The 16,928-nt window shown below is 39.0% G+C and overlaps 1 protein-coding gene across 6 annotated transcripts in view; it reads left to right on the top strand.

Annotated features, from left to right (window-relative positions):
• Positions 1–438: 438 nt before the first annotated feature.
• The window catches only part of TNR (tenascin R), a 718,245-nt gene continuing 701,755 nt past the window's right edge, over positions 439–16,928 (top strand). For 3 of the 6 annotated variants that reach the window (XM_056815574.1, XM_056815575.1, XM_056815576.1), the window contains exon 1: positions 478–994. The gene's annotated coding sequence lies outside the window, so the exon portion shown is untranslated. Of the gene's footprint in view, positions 995–16,928 lie in introns of all 6 variants that reach the window. The other 3 variants (XM_056815577.1, XM_001373475.3, XM_056815578.1) reach the window with 3 other exon arrangements.

Genomic DNA, 16,928 nt, shown 5'->3' with positions numbered 1-16,928 from the left:
GAGGGCAAGTCCCTCTGCTTAGTCAGGGCTGCTTGTCCTGATTATTATACAAAGCAATTTGTAAAGTGCCTCTTCTCATCCTTCCTGATGCAGTTGTGCATCTTATAAGGGGCCATAGAGTATGCACTCTCCTTCATCAAGAGATTGTTTTCCCTCCCCCTCCCCCCACACTTACTGTCCTATAACTTTTTGCCAGCTAATCTTTAAAATAAATCTTCCTTTTCCAGTGTTCAGGCTAGCCACACTGTGGGCCGATTCTGCTCCCATCAGGTACCCCAGGGGCTTTGATGTTTCAGCCCAGAGTGGCTCTGGATGTCCGACTCTGTGCTCCTGTGCTCCTGTGTGTTCAGTAGGGCTCAAGCTGATTTTTATCTTTGTCCACTAGGGGGCTGCTTGCAGGGGAAAGGGGAAAAAAAACGAAGGATAAAAAAATAACATGCTGCTGAAATTTCAGCAAGAGAGAAAAAGAGAGAGCGGGCGAGAGAGAGAGAGAGAGAGAGAGAGAGAGAGAGAGAGAGAGAGAGAGAGAGAGAGAGAGAGAGAGAGAGAGAGAGAGAGAGAGAGAGAGAGAGAGAGAGAGAGAGACAGCAAAGCAGTCACAGGCTTTCTCCTCTCCTCTGCACGTCAGAGGCAGGCAGCGACCCTGCTTAAGGCTGTTGGCTCAACACGCAGAGGCTGAGAAAGAGAGACAGAGATACATAGAGTGAAAGAAAAGGGGGAGCCTCTACCCAAGGAAATTACCACAAGTGAAGTGAAGCCACCTGACTTTCTTGGTCTTATTTAGGTTGGCTCTCTTCCTCTTTCCACTCCCCGTTCCTGACTGCTTGGGTTTTATTTTGTTGCTTTTGCCTCTTCTCTCTCAGAGAAGGACCAAGAGAAGGGAGAGAGGTGTGTGCTCTAGGTGAGCTTCCCAGCTGGCTCAAGACCGAACAGTCAAGAATCCTCTTCACCAGCTGCCTCCTATCTGCTCCCCTGCCACCCATCCTCAGCCTGGGTAAGTCCAGTGCACTTGTTTCTCCGATTCTTCTCTAATGTGATTTCAGCACCAAGGAGAGCTATGTGATGTATTTCTCTGTATGTGGATGTGTATGCAGGCTATTGGCACTGAGGTTACATCTCTCTCTCTCCCCTTCTCTCTCTCCCTCTTTCTCTTTCTCTGGCGCCCCAGCAAGGTTCTGTGTGTCGGAAAGGAGGAAGGGGCAAAAGAAAAGTATGTCTACTAAATTAAAGGAGGAATATGGACTCGATGTGGGTCTGTGTATATGAGAGCTCATGTTGCATAAGACAGGTGAGGTCTGGGCTGAATTGTCTATGGCTTATGGGTATCTGAATGTAGGGCTGTCCTTTTTGTATGTAGATAAGAGGGAGGGATTTGGGAATTAGTCTTGCACCTTTTTTTTTTTAACTCTTTCCCAACAAGCAATAAATGATGGTAAAGAGTTGCAAAGGAAGATCTGGAGGTTGGGGACAGGAATAGAGTTAAAACTTACACTCCTTTGGGAGAGATTGAAAGATATATTTTTTCAAATATTAATTTTCTCAGAATACTTTGGTCTCCTCCAGTGGAATGAACTTAATCTGACCTTTACTTTCAGTTCCAGGGCTACCCCTATGCTCATAGGCATGTGCAACAGGCAAAGGGAAGGCAGGAGGGGAATCCCTTTGACTTTATGTCACTGGGTAAGTGTCAGGGTCTCACAGGCTTTGAGAAAAGTCACTTTGGCTCTTGTCATAGTAGTCAGGATTCAGGAGCTTTCAGGCACTGGTTGGTTAACCTTGGCTGCATGGTGTTGAGGACAGAGTGGGTATCTCCTGCCCCTATTTCCTTTGGAATTTGCTATTGAAAGACAACACCAGAGGAGGGATACTTTCCTCTTATCCAGGAAAGCAGAGATGCAACCAGTATAATTTCAGACACTGTCTTTCACACTCTGTCATAAAACCCCAACTCTTCTTTAAAAGTCCCCATCTTAACTAAGCTAACTAACTTTTATTCTACTTCTGACAAACCCACTCTTCCTTACCTTCCTGGCACTTTGAATGGAATTTATTCCCTTTCTCTTTTTGGATGCCCCCTTCTCCCTCTGCTTATTACCCCCAAGAAAGCCTGGACCTTACAACAAGTGGTATTAATGATTCCAGAGATGACCCCCACATCAAGCCCAGACCATATTGTGGCAATACCTCACAAGAAATGTTAAGGTTATTTTGGAATCTCTTTGGATTAGGCTTATTGACTTCAGGACTGAGTTCATCAAAGATTCTACTTTCTTCAAGAATAGAGTTAAGGGATATCCCTTCTCTGTGGTTGGGACACCATTATCATCTAAAATATAACAACCTCATCATCATAATTCTTGTTGTTGCTATCTAAAACAGTGCCCTTTGCTTTTCCATAGAAATGGACAAAGCATTCCCTGCCTAGGATTAGCAAGGCTGTTTTGGGGATCAAAGATATGGTCCTATGTTAGACATTATAATTATTTATTGTCATTTGTTTGGCTCCAGTGATGGAAATCTTGGAATCTTTTTGTAACAATAGGAAGCAAGCAGAAGGCAGAAAGGAACTGAATAGGGTTAGGAGGTAGTGAGTATAGGAAATGAATGAGACCAATAAATGTAATTTAGCAGAGCCTTGCACTGGATAATTGATATCTTATTTCTCTCCAATTACTCTTGTTCATGAAATCCTTAATTTTAAATATTGCTTCCTGTTTAACATATCCCTATGAACAAATCTAAAGCTATGTCCTTTTACTGGACATTGGGCAGAACCACTTTAAATCAAAGAATACCTAGTTATTAACTCATTAGTTCCCTTTGAAGTTGTGAAATTATATATCCATTTTATAGATCAAAAGGTACAAGAGATTAATGCAAATGCTATTTAGAATGAGGAATTTAAAGTTTCTTAACCCCCAAAACTTATGCTATAGACTGAGTAATCACCTTTATAAAAGAAGGGGTAGAGGGTACAATGGGTACCTCTTTTCTTCAGAGGTCATTTTTTTTTCAAATCGGGGAAAAAACTTTCGTTAACTTCAGGTATATGGTGTTGAGAAGAGAATAAGTTTCTACCCTTTTAAACTCAGAAAATAATGTCTTTTTAAACTTGGGAGAGCAACAAATGCTTTACTGTCATGATTTGGTGGGAAAAGAATGGGTGGAGAAGATCTCTTCAGGTGCTCTTCATTCTATACCAGTCAACTGAACAGAAGGTCAATTGATATAGCCTCCTTGATCTTTATGAAGGGCCAAATATTTATGCCCACAAAAGTTGCCCTTACATTGCTCTAGATGAGAAATGAGATTGCAAAAAGACATTAATGCCATACTTCCCTCTTACAATAATGCTTCCTTGTAGTGGAACCCACCACTAAAAGCACTATCTCTGGAACAAGGTGAAAGCAGGCAGAGTTGGAAGGGACCTTAGAGAAATAATTGAATCTAACCCCCTCCCCTTTTTACATAATAAGCATACCTATTTATAGGATCATAAGATCATAGATTTAGTGCCTGAAAGTACTTTAAAGGTCCCTTTGCAATCCCACTTCCTAGCAGAAGAAACCTAAGGGCAGCAAGAATAGCCACAGTAAATCTGAGAAGAAGCCTTTTTTTTCTTGGTTTCAAATATTTTCTAAACATCATCTCTTTCCCCATTTCATCCCTTTCTATTATTTCTATCATTGAACACTTTGGTTTTTAGAAAGAGCAGCTTTGATATAGGACAGTTTTCCCCCACTCTGAAACAATAGAAGATAGAGCAAAACACAGAATGCTGATGGTTCCAGTAGTATTCCCTTCTATCCTCACTCCCCCCAAAATCATCTCTTCTTTCATAGGTCCCACTTCATTACATCTAGCTGTTATTTTAGGAAGATTTTGTTTTCTGAGCTTTCCTATTATTCAGTTGCTAGGTTTGTTTCTTTGGAATCATTGGTGACAGGAAAGCTTAGGCACCACAGGTGGAGGTCTTATGGTGGAGCAGGGTAGGGAAAGAAACAAGCTGGATCTTGTCTTGTTCCAGCAAGTAATCAATCAGACAGCTTTGGTTTTGGCTTGCTATGGTTGTTGCTGTATCTTATACTTAATCTGAGTCATTCTTGATAGGTCCCTGGACTTTAAAGGAAACATTTGAAATTGTGTGGAAATAGTAGCTAGTGAGTATGCAATCTTAGAAGGTGTATTACATGGTTTATTGGAAGACTGTGACATTGAAGATAGAAGGGATGACTTTTTTATATTTATTGACAACTGATGAAGGCTACATGAGATGAAGAGGAGTCAAAGGGCTTCCTTTGTGCTTCATCACCAGATTGTACAGCTTTTTAATTTTGCCTTATTGTAAAACCATAGTTCACAAATTGGGTGGAGAAACCAAAGACATTTTCTTTGAAAATTCCACAGTTGGGACATTGAGTCATTGGTAAGCTGAGAATAACTTATGCCACCTTTGGGTCATGCTTGGATGAACTGAGGCAATATGACCATAGTTAGTAATCCTATGAGCCACTGGAGATAAAGAAGAGAGATGAGTGTTAGGAAATAAGATCTCATGCTAGCTTCCCCCCCCCCCTCCCCAGTTAGGCAAAGCCTAAGAGAAGCCTCAGTGTGCACTGAATAGTGTTGTACTTGGATATAGGAAGATCAAGGATTCAATCCCACTTGGCACTTTACTAGTGTATTGATCATGGGTATAACCTATCTAAGCCTCAGTTTCCTTATGTATAAAGTTAAGGGGTTAGGAGTATCTCTAAGGTACTTCCAATTTTAAATCTATGATCTTATAATCCCATTATGATTAGGGAGAGATGTGAAATCCAAGTTCTTTTCAAGTATTTCCCCATTCATCCCTCCTCTAACTTTGCTTGTGAGGTTGAGGATAATTCATTTTCCCTTTATAGTGAGCAAATGGACTCACCAGAAGACTTAATTGCTTTCCTGACATTGCATATCTTTTAACTCCAGACATAGGACAAAATCCTGCTTCTTTGAGTCTCCTCCTGGCTTTTCTTTAGAGACCCTGGAAATTCAAAGCCAGTAGAGTACAAGCATATGCATGGAAACATCATGGGTTGCTATTGAAAGCAAGCTGCCCTAGATAATTCACTGGAACCTCCAGGCTGGATTCTGCCTGTTGCAGAATCATGGTTTGCTCAAGTTCCCAGCAAAGAGGGAAAGAAGCAAGTAGCACATCCCCATCCCCAAACCTAAGCAAGGACTTTCTAACAGTATTCCTTTTCCTGCTCCTTTTCCACATCAGTTGAAGATTTCAACAACTCTTCTTTATCAAGATGTTAGGGACTCTACCCAACTTTTGGGAAGTTGAATGGAAGCTCTAGAGAGTGCTATTCCACGATGTCTCTATTTTATCTTGTCGTCTGGCTAGGAGGTCATAGAGAAGAGTGTAGGTTGCCATACTACTAGTCTTATGGAAATAAAGAAAGGTTAGGAAAAATTCACAATGCAGCCTTTCATGAAACACATGTTTATATAGAAAGCCAGAAAGCCAGCAAAAACTCAACAAGACAAACTGTTGGATATTCTGGGACCATGCCTCTTCATGGAAAAAAAACTCTGATGATTCCTCTCTTTGACTTACTTAGATAATGTGTTGAGTCGAAGAAATCAAGGGAATATTATTTCATGGATAGAAGTTTCTTCTTTTTAACAACAAACCTTTGAACCAATGGGTATACATTAAAATACATTTCTCATTCTTATAATGACATCAAGGGTAAGATGAATAATTTTGATTATATTAAATTAAGAAGCCTTTGTGCAAGCAAAACTAATGCAACCAAGATTAGAAGGGAAACAACAAACTGAGGACAACTTTATTACAAATTTTTTTCTGATAAAAGTCCAATTTCTAAAATTTAAAGAGAACCAAGTCAAATTTATAAGAATACAAGCCATTTCCCAATTGACAAATGGTCAAAGGATAAGAACAAACAAATTTCAGATGAAGAAATCAAAGCCAATAATTATCAAATGAAAAAATGTTCTAAATCAATGTTGATTAGAGAAATGCAAATTAAAACAATACTGAGGTACCACCTCACATCTATCAGATTGGCCAACAAGACAGTAAAGGAAAGTGGTGAATGTTGGAGGGGATGTGGCAAAATTGGGACACTAATGCATTGTTGGTTGAGTTGTAAATTGATCTTGGAGGGCAGTTTGTAACTATACCCAAAGGGCATAAAACCATGCATATTCTGTGATCCAGTAATAGTACTACTGGGTTTGTATCCCAAAGAAATAATAAAAAAAGGTGAAAAGACCTTTTGTAGTGGCAAAGAATTGGAAATTGAGGTGATATTTATCAATTGAGGAATGGCTGAACAAATTGTGGTACATATTGATGATAGAATATTATTGTGCTATAAGAAATGATAACCCAGATAATTTCAGAATAAGTTGGAAAGATCTGCAGGAATCAATGCTGAATGAAATAAGCAGAATTGGGAGAACATTGTGCACAATAACAGAAATATTATACAATGATTATCTGTGAAAAGTTGGCTACTCTCAGCAATGAAATGATCTGGGACAATTCTGAAAGACTTATGAGTCGGAATGCTATCCACTTCCAGAGAAAGAACTGATGGAGTGGTATTTATGATTTTATTTTGGGATCTTGGTTATGTATGATTGTGCTCTTATAACAATGACCGATATGGAAGTATGTTTTGCATGACAATAAAACTAAAAACTAAAAACAAAACAAAACAAAACAAAATGAAACAAAATGAAACAAAATAATGGCATCAAGGAAGAATGGATAGAATTTTGGGGCTTGGAATCAGGAAGACCTGAGTTAAAATCCTTCTCTGACAATTACTAGCCATGTATTTTTGGAGCAAGTTATTGACATCCTATGTGCCCCAAGCAACTCTCTCAGACTTAGGTTCAAAGTCATAGAGGGAATATATGAGGGATCTGCTATGTCAGGGAATTCCCTACACTGATATATCCTTTGAACTTCCATAAATTTTCATGTTCCTATCCCCACCACTTCATTGGTACCCATGCAGTATTCATTAGAGGATGGTTTGGACTGCAATTTGATTGGCATGAATTACTACTAATGTGAAAAATTTCAAACATTCCTGGATGAAACAAGTACCTATATACTCTTTATATCTATATCACCTCCATCCATTCTTTTGCCTCCATTTTATTCTCTAACAATATGGGAGAACTGAAGAGGTATAAACTTCCATAGTACAGGTATAGTTTTAGAACAATTGTGCCATCTTTCATGTATCCTGGATGTTCTCCCCATAACTTTCAGGGATATATGGGGTGATTTTCCCTTTCCTTTGATAATCTCTATGCCTGACTATTATGTTAAAATGATAATGAATACCAACACAACCCAGATTTTTTCCACTCAGGAAAACTAAAATAGTTATAATTATGTTATGTTATTATTATAATAGTTATTTCATTTTTTAAAATAATGAATACTAACTCTTTAGATAGGGAGATATTGGAGGCCTCTTAAAAACCAGAGATTTGAGAGAAGGAATGACTCTGGCAATGACTCGAGCCCCAACTTCCTTTTTGTTATTATGTCTAAGCAACAGCTTAAAGAGAGGCACAGTGACATAGTAGAAAGAGCACTGGTTTCAGAATTTAATGGCCTTAGTATGAGTATCAGCTATTAAATTTTTCAGCTATGAGTGAAACTGGCTAAATCTTAATTTAATTTCTTTGTGGCTCAATTTCCTCTTTTGAAAAATAGGTATAATAATACCTCACAGGTTGCAAAGTATCCACTTTGTGGAAACTTTATGTCCTAAAGGAATATCAATCTTTTTCTATTTTGATAGAGGAGGAGGAAGAGGAAGAAGAAGACCTGTTATCATAGACTATCACTGTTTTGTTCAAGATTACTTAGTCTATTTCTAGGATTTCTTTTTAGGAGGGAAGATTCAGCCAAAGGAAGACAGGATAGCAAACTGTCACTTGTCTGTGCTCCTACTTCTTTCTTCCCATGGCAATATTCCAATCTCATCCCAAAGAGATCGTAGAAAAAAGAGAACTTTGCTTCTCTGACATGTTAGAATTGAACATGAAAGTTGGTGAGTCTTGGTGAGATATGGAGTACGGGAACCAGGGCTAAGTAAGCACATAGACTTGATTCATATAGGTCCCTGGGAGGGGGGCTGCTACACAGAAAAATGTTCCAATATTGTAGGTGTTTTGGGATTTTTGATTGAAGTCTGGTTGGGAGCAGGAAGAGACTTAACTTTGCCTCATGCTACTATTGAAAGGAGTCATAATTTACCTCTCACCCACTTTGCCAGGGGTTTGGCTTGAGATAACAGGGTCCAGAGCATGCCTGTCTAGAGAGAGTGCTATCCCCTTTTCTAGCGCTGACTCCCTAGCAATGGTCCCTTATTCTCACAGAAGCCAACATACACTGGCACAACTCAATTATCATAATGTCATATGCTCTGGCAAGGTGTGAGATTCTCTGGTGTCACTAGGCTTCAGAAATGAATCCATCATGGCAACATCCTACTTTGTGATATACGGAAGCCAGGTAGGAAAAAAGCCCTGGAGATTGACCTCGGGGAACATTTGCCAGCCTCCTAGTGTCTAGCATGTTATAACAACTCAGCAAAACTATTCCTCTGATACTCTCTGAGAAATTAGGGATGGAAATGGCAGGTCCTGAAGCACCAAACATGACCTGTCTGTTCTCTTATATTGCCTTGCAGACCAGTGCCCTATACCATTTCTTGACTCTGCTACTCTTCTGGTTGATTTACTTTGGTTTTGCCTTGAAACAAGTCATGGAATGAGCACAGGACTGGGGTCAAGAGAGCCAGCTTTGGTATTTTTTAGTTACATGACCTTGGGTATCATATAACCTTTCCAGATCTCATTTTCCTTATATATAAAATGGGGTGATACTTCCACTATCTACTTCATAGAACTGTTGTACTGAAAGCACTTTGCAAATGGCAAAATGCTACATAGGAATGTGTGTATACATTTATGTAAGAGTTATTAGTGCTATTGCTATCTTAGTTTCATGTTTAAATCTTGCCTCATTTAAACTTTTGCTATGTTTAAGTGATCTTTCAAACTGGATTATAAGCTCCCAGAGGAAGAGGAGTGTCTTCTTTTTTGGTCCTTTTTTTGGTCTTAACTCTTGTGATTTCATTGCTGCAGGGAGGTTCAGGTGAGAAAACCCCCTCTACCCATTGGGTCAGCACCTCCTCTATACCTATAAGTCTTAAAGAGTGTCGATAATACTGAAAGATGAAGTGACTTGTCCAGAGTCTGACTTTAAGGCCAACTTTGCATGTGCTACATCATGCTGACTCTGCCTTGACACATTTTGCTGTTGGTCAGTAGTTTTCAGTTCTGTCTGACTCTCTGATCCCATTTGGAGTTTTCTTGGCAAAAACACTGGAGCCGTTTGCCATTTCCTTCTCTGGCTCACTTTGAAGATGAGGAACCGTGGCAAACAGAGTTAAGCAACTTACCCAAGGTCGCACAGTTAGTGTTTGAGCCCAGATTTGAACTCAGAAAGTTGAGTCTTCCTGACTCCAGGCTCAGCATTTCATCCACTGCAACACCTAGCTGCAAATATACATTTGCTTAATAATAGCCCTACTTTGTTGTGTATTAAAATCCTAAGGAAACTAGGTGACTTAGTGGGTAGCATGTCCGTCTTAGAGTCAGGAAGACCTACATTCACATCCTGTTTCAGATACATTTGTCTCTCACCCTCAATTTCCCCATCTATAAAATGGGGTTAATAATGATATCTTATAGTATTGTTGGGAGGATCAAATGAAATAATACGTGTAAATAAATACATATTTTATAATAATATTTTACAAGCACTTTAAAACCTTAAAGTATTATATAAATATTAGGAATGATAATAAGAGTAAGAATTAATCTATTCTTTTAAGGTTCAGCTTAGGAACCAGCATGTCTCTAAAACATTCCCTAGCCTTCCATCTTGAAAATAACCTCTTCTTCACAATTTTCCTAAAGCACTTTGCTGGATCTTCTATTCATAATATAATATAATATAATATAATATAATATAATATAATATAATATAATATAATATAATATGATATGATATGATATGATATGATATGATATGATATGATATGATATGATATAAGACACACAGCATATCATATCCCATCATATATCATCCTCATATATTGCATTATATTACATTATATTTTGTATCATTTATGTCATATCATATTATCTCATCTCATCCCATCTCATACAATATTATATTTCTTATCATATCATATAGCAAACTCCTTGAGATTAGAGGCGGTTTTCTACTTGTCTTAGTATTCCCAGAGCCTAGCACTGTGCCTCATTAGTAGGTATTTGATGAATGTTTATTGAAATGGCTTGAAGTGATCATAGCATTTATAGTCCCAGAACATTAAGGGCCTGAGTTATCTCCCTTCCCTCCTTCCCTTCTAAGGGAACTAAGCCCTTGGCCCATTGGCATTCCATGTGGCCCAGGCACTACAGCAGCCTCAGGTTACTTGGCATTTTAGATCAACTCAGCAAACGATTGCCTGGGCTGACCTGGATTTTATATTCTCCTGGAGCACTAATGGGCTGGGTTGGCCTGAGTTTTACATCACTGATTGGTTGCTCTTATTGTTGGGGTTCCTTCCCATTATGCCTTCAGCAGTGCCCCCCCTTTTTAGAGAAACCTTTCTGTCAATTAATTACCTGAAAATTGTTCCTAGCTTAAATTAACTTTTATTAAATTTATTAAATTAAATTTATGAAAGGGACCCTGGTTCTTGGTCCTATTTACCCACTCAGCCAGGGATTGGCTCCTGAATCCTGTTTTCTTTCAGTTCTCAGGCTTTTTCTCCCCACCTCCCCTCCCTTCTGCCAGACTGTGCCTTATTTATGAAACCTCTTCCTTTCCCTTATAATTATGTTTTATATAAGAAGAGCAGCTAACAGCCACCTCCTGGCTGGTCTCGAGTAATTGTTTGAGTTTCTGGACGGGGTGCAATTGCAAAGGCTGGAGTTTATATAGATTACCTTGAATTTATCTCCAGCAAGAGCGTCTGGAGAGAAGATGCTGCCTGCCTCGTGAAGTATTGTAAACACTGCAGTCTGCGAGCGCTGGTATTTGTGTACGGGCTGTTTGTCTAAATGGATTCCAGTAAAACACACACTCTAATAAGTCAGTTTTGCCAGCATGACCTGTTTGAGTGTCTTCTGATCTCTTCTTTGATCTTGTCAACATTGAGGCCAACAATGGTTCTGGGGCCATCAGACAGGTGTGGGGAACCAGGTCACCTGATTGCCCTTGCTCCATTTCCAGTCTGGCCTGGCTGGCTGTGAGGATACAAGCAATTATGAGTCAGAGTTTACTGTTTATTAATTCTCTTTGGGAACTCCATGGAACAAGAAATTAGTTTTCTCGCTGTCTCTCATATAGGACCCTCCATCTCCCATCTTGTTAGATTTAAAATGGTTGAGGTCTTAAACTGTAGTGATTTAAATAGTGGAAGATATAAATTGTGATAGATATGAGAGAGGGTGAGTAAATTTGATCGCAGACATATGTTTCACTACAGTGTCTTGTTTTTTAAATCAAATATAAGGTGGTCACCAGGGAAATATTCCCAATTATTCAATTACCCAAGTCAACTGGGTTTATAGAGATTTTAATTAATACAAATGTGGAGTTAAAGAAAGAGAGAAAGAGAGAAAAAGGAAATAAGTATGAAGTGCCTTAAGCCAACATGGCCTAGACCTAAGTCTTAAGAGAGAGAGATCAGTCAGTCAGTCTTTTAACACTCACCACAAGGTCTGCCTAAGCAAGGATTCTAGTGACACCAGGCCAGCTCCATCTCAGCTGACTTCACCAGAGAGAGTTCCAAAGGGCCTCTCTCCAGAGCCTCCAGAGGGACAGAGTCCCCTCAGAGGAGCTCCAGCCAGATCTCCTTAGAGATTGTCCTCCAAGAGCTTCCCTTCTCCAGAGCCTCTCTCAAGAGATTCTTCCCAAGCGATCCTCATCAGAGATCCTCCAAAAGGATCTTTTCCCCTCAAGAGATTCTGCTTTTTATTATATAGGGGTTTTTCTCCTATGTCACCTCCCCTAAGTCCTTACATCTACCAATCACTGTAGATGTTTTCCAAAGGACTGTCCATCTGAATTCCTGCTAAGTCGACAAATCTCCTCAGTAAGTCTGAACCAGTGAAAACATAGCTGAGTCAACTAATATCATTAAGAGAAAACTTACCCAACCCTTTTAGGTACCTAGCATCTCATTGTATCAATTCTAAAAAACAGGCATGGCTCAAAGAACTCCTTGCCTTATTATAAGCATGGGTCCAAGTACTTTCATTGTTTAGCAAGGATTTTTCTCCCCTAAAGCAATCTTAAGTACAGGTAGAGTAGAGGTCCTCCCATTTCTGATCCTGGTGAGTTCTCACATCAAAATGGGGAATGTTTTCAGTCCAATGGGGAAATTTTTTTTAAGTTATATTTTATTTGATCATTTCCAAGCATTATTCATTAAAGACATAGATCATTTTCTTTTCCTCCCCCCTACCCCTCACCCCCATAGCCGACGCGCAAATCCACTGGGCATTACATGTTTTCTTGATTTGAACCCATTGCCATGTTGATAATATTTGCATTAGAGTGTTCATTTAGAGTTTCTTTTAGAGTCTCTCCTCTGTCATGTCCCCTCAACCACTGTATTCAGGCAGTTGCTTTTCCTCGGTGTTTCCATTCCCACAATGGGGAAATTTTTTAACATTCACAAATCTGAGAAATTTCAAGGTTTACAATCTCCAGGTCTTTGCATTGGCTGTCCCTCATGCCTAGAATGCATGCATTCCTTCCTCACTTCTGTCTTTTAGAATCCAGTTTTCTTCAGAATTTAGCACTAGTGTCTCCTTCCACAGAAATCAGTTTCTGATCTCCCTGTCAGTTCCCCCTCCCAGCTTCTAGTTCCTTCTTTATAAAAATTGCCTTCTATTTTATTTCTTTATAAAAGTTGCTTTGTACTTTTGTTGCCTTATATTTATATTAATATACATATTTTGTATATTGTTGGTCTCTCTATACACCTAATCTATTTATCTATGTACCATATATGTTCTTTTATTTTCCAATTATTTTTCAGTCACGTCTGACTATTCATGACCCCATCTGAAGTTTTCTTGGCAAAGCTACTGGAGCAGTTTGCCATTTTCTTCTCCCACTCCTTTGATAGATGGGGAAACTGAGGCCAACAGGATGAAGTGACTTGCCCAGAGTCACACTGCTTTTAAGTGTCTAAAGCCACATTTGTTTTCAGGAAGATGAGTCATTATGATCTGGGCATGGCGTTCTAACCACTGCACACCTAGCTGCCCCTTTACTATATATTCTACATATTCTTTTGGAACACCTTAAATATATTTTACGTATGTATTCTATGTGTTATATATTATGCATACACAAAACACGTGTGTATAAATGTATATACATATAGTATATACTTTTCAAAAGTCAGTGCTCTTTTAAGCTAGGGAAACATTAAAAGGGCACTAAGACTTTGGGAAAACCTGTATTTTCTATAGAAACGTACACTGGTGAACATAGGCAAAAAGCTCCTTGAAGGCAGGAACTGTTTCAATTTTGTCCTTCCATGTCCAGTGCTTGGCACAATCTCTGGCACACTGTAGTTAATTAATACGTGATTTTTTGCTTGATTGATAGGAAAGCCAGAAATCTGGCCGGCAGCAGGGGAAGAGGAGTGTTGATCCATGGAGAGAGGGGAAAGGGTTGTGAATACCAAATACAACTCAGTAATGGTTGTGTTGAAAGGGGCAGAGGCCAAGGCAGTCTATAAAAGGGCTATCTCACCAGCTCAACCCAGTCAGTGCCAGCGAAAGATAGAACTTATAAACTCTGCAGTAAAGCCTCCCGTTCAACGCTGTATATATTTATGGAGGTATAAATGAAGTTTAATGCTGGTGAAACTTGCTGTAAAGAGCAAAAGACTTCATCTACTTCATCTGTATCTATAGATGAGGTGTAGATCAATTCAAGGTTTCCTTCATTTCCCCACCGGAAAGCAAGCCTATGTGGGTACATACACACATATTATATATATATATATAAGTGTATATATACACACACACATACACACACACACACACACACACACACACACACGTACACAACCCAGCTGCAGCTCATCAGAGGAGACCAGCTCTGTAAGAGAAATTTAAGGCCTTAAGATCATCTGTAGAAGGGAAGCATTCACATACACAAAAAGGAAAAAAAAATGCCCATTTTCTCCAAGGATTGTTTAAAAGCAGGAAGGGGGAAAGCAAGCATTTCTAAAACCAAATGGTTTCAAACAAGTCGCAGCTTGGCATTAGGAGAAAAAATAGTTTGGAGGAAATGCTAGCATTTTATTTGTTGATGTTCAGTCATGTCTGATTCTTCTTGACCCCATTTGAGGTGTTTTTGGCAATGGTACTAGAATGGTTTTCCCTTTCCTTCTCTAATCCACTTTATAGATGAGGAAACTGAGGCAAACAGGGTTAAGTGAATTGCCTAGCGTCACCAAGATAGTAAATATCAGAGGTTGGATTTGAACTCAAGTTTTCCACTGTACCGCCTAGCTGTTAATAGGATTTTATTGGCATTAGACTTTTCCAAGTAGGCAATCTTTTCTTGGTTCTAGGGATATAGACTGGATACTATCTGAAGCTATGGAACCCAATCTAGAATTCTCTAAAAAGCTAACACTTAGCATGTATGTGCAATTTTGAAGTTTTTGAGAAGGGCTTTTCTTATAAGAGTTTTGAAGCAGAAAAACCAAGTATTAATGCTTCCATTTTATGGTTGTTGAAACGGAGCATGGTGGTAGTTAAGACTTACTCAATGTCACAAGATTTATTGTTGTTATGATTTGAACTGAGGTCTTCCTAATTCAGGTTCAGCTTCTTATCTACAATACATGATGCCTCTCAAATATCCTTTCATGTGACTATTACAAGGGTGGACACAGGGATAGGCAGTTATTACAAACTGATTGATATATTATGGGATGATAGGCAGCTGGTGGTGCAATGGCTAGAGTACTGGGAAGCACTGAGTTCATACTCTAGGTAAGTCACTTCTTATTTATTTGCTTATCTGTAAAATGGAAAAAATATGATAGCACCTACCTTCAGGGTTGTTAATGTGTAAATATTTTGAAAGTTCTTCATACAATGACTGACACATATTGTGCTGAAAATGACCAAGGCAAACACCATGCAAAAGCTAAAAGAATATTTTTGAAGAATGAGAATGGATCATAGTACTATAGATTTAGGCTCACAGTATCAGAGCTGCTTCTGGAAGGGAGCTGAGCTATCATATGGTTTAAGCACTTCATTTTACAGATGAGGATTCTGAGGGTCAGAGAGTTTAATATCCCAGAGGTAAGATTCCATCAATATACTACAGACAGAAAGTTAGTTTTGCTTCCTTATTTAAGAAGGCAGGTAAAAGAAGGGGGAAAGGGTATTTTGGCACCTATAAATAATCCATGAATTGAACCACTGGAAAACAGCCCTTGCTTTATACAGACTAGGTTCCTTGTTGTTTCAAAATAATTGCTCATTGTCTAATTCCCCTATCCAAGGATTTTCTTGAGCAGGAGGAATTTGACTCATGGCCAGATCTCTACAATAGAAGCTAGAGAAATGACCGAGATCCCTTACAAGTACTTAGATTGATATAGTGTTGATTATAGAACAGATTTCATTTTGACAAAAAAAAAATTGCAAAAACTCACACCTGAGCCCACAAGCAAAGTTTCTCTCCATTCTCTTTATTGGACTATTCTTTATTGGGTACTAGAATGCTATGAGAGCCTTACCCTTCCCCTACTTCTGAAATTCAAGGGAAATCACTTGCAATTGTTGAACAGTCAAATTATCTACTTCCTTAAATTACAGATCAACCTTGTACAATTTTCCTGATATATACTTTACCCTAGGGATAAGACACATCTTTCCTCCCCTTACTCCTCAATCTGCTAGGGGGAAATATAGAACTCAGTCTAGAATTTTCTAATCCTACTTGGAAAAAGAACTCAGGAACAATACAGAATTGACACCTTTTTTTGGACCTGAACAGTCCATGAAACATTCAGTACTGTGGAAGAGTGAGTTTTGTTTTCTCAGATCATAACTCTGGCTCTTACTTCCACTTGGCTTCAGGGTCTCTCTCCATAGAAGAAACTTTTCACTGGGTCCTGGAGGTTTGATCTTGAGTATGTTATGTAGAAGAAAATTTTCACTGGGTCCTGGAGGTTTGAGCTTGAGTTATTCTCCACTTGTTCCAGGGGACTAGAAACTACTTTCACTCCACTGATGGTTGCTTGCATTTCTGCAATTCCTAATCTGACCCAGAAATTCTCTTTTTTTTTTTTACTCCAATGCTCCCTCCAACTACTACCATGTCTAGAGTCCTATAGTTCCTTCCTTCCTAAGACCATGTGCTTCCCTGGAGGGGCTGTATGCTTTGCTTGAAAAGCAAATGAAAAGCAAAAAATGAAGCATATGCATATGCTTTCCTTGAGAGAACCAGATCTGCTCTCTGATTGTAATCCCTCTTCATGATGCTTCCCTCACCTCTGGTCTTCTGGTCTTTTGGTCTGTCTCTGTTCTGTTCTTTAAAAGTTAAACTCATGTGCATGGAATGGCTGTGAAATAATAAATTAAATATGGGCAAGATTATTATCCATGGCCTAAAGAGTTCTGATCCGGGAACTAGTCTTATGAAGGGATTCATACCTTGTTAAGGAGGCACAAGGAAGAATCAGAGGGGACTTTATTATATCCTTCTCTATGTAATCTAGTCAGATAGGTTAATCAAAATATTTGAACCCTCA

Source organism: Monodelphis domestica, chromosome 2 (assembly GCF_027887165.1).
Source record: "Monodelphis domestica isolate mMonDom1 chromosome 2, mMonDom1.pri, whole genome shotgun sequence".
Lineage (NCBI taxonomy): Eukaryota > Metazoa > Chordata > Mammalia > Didelphimorphia > Didelphidae > Monodelphis > Monodelphis domestica.
The sequence above is the reverse complement of the archived record's forward strand: the minus strand, read 5'-3'. Positions and strand labels throughout refer to the sequence as shown.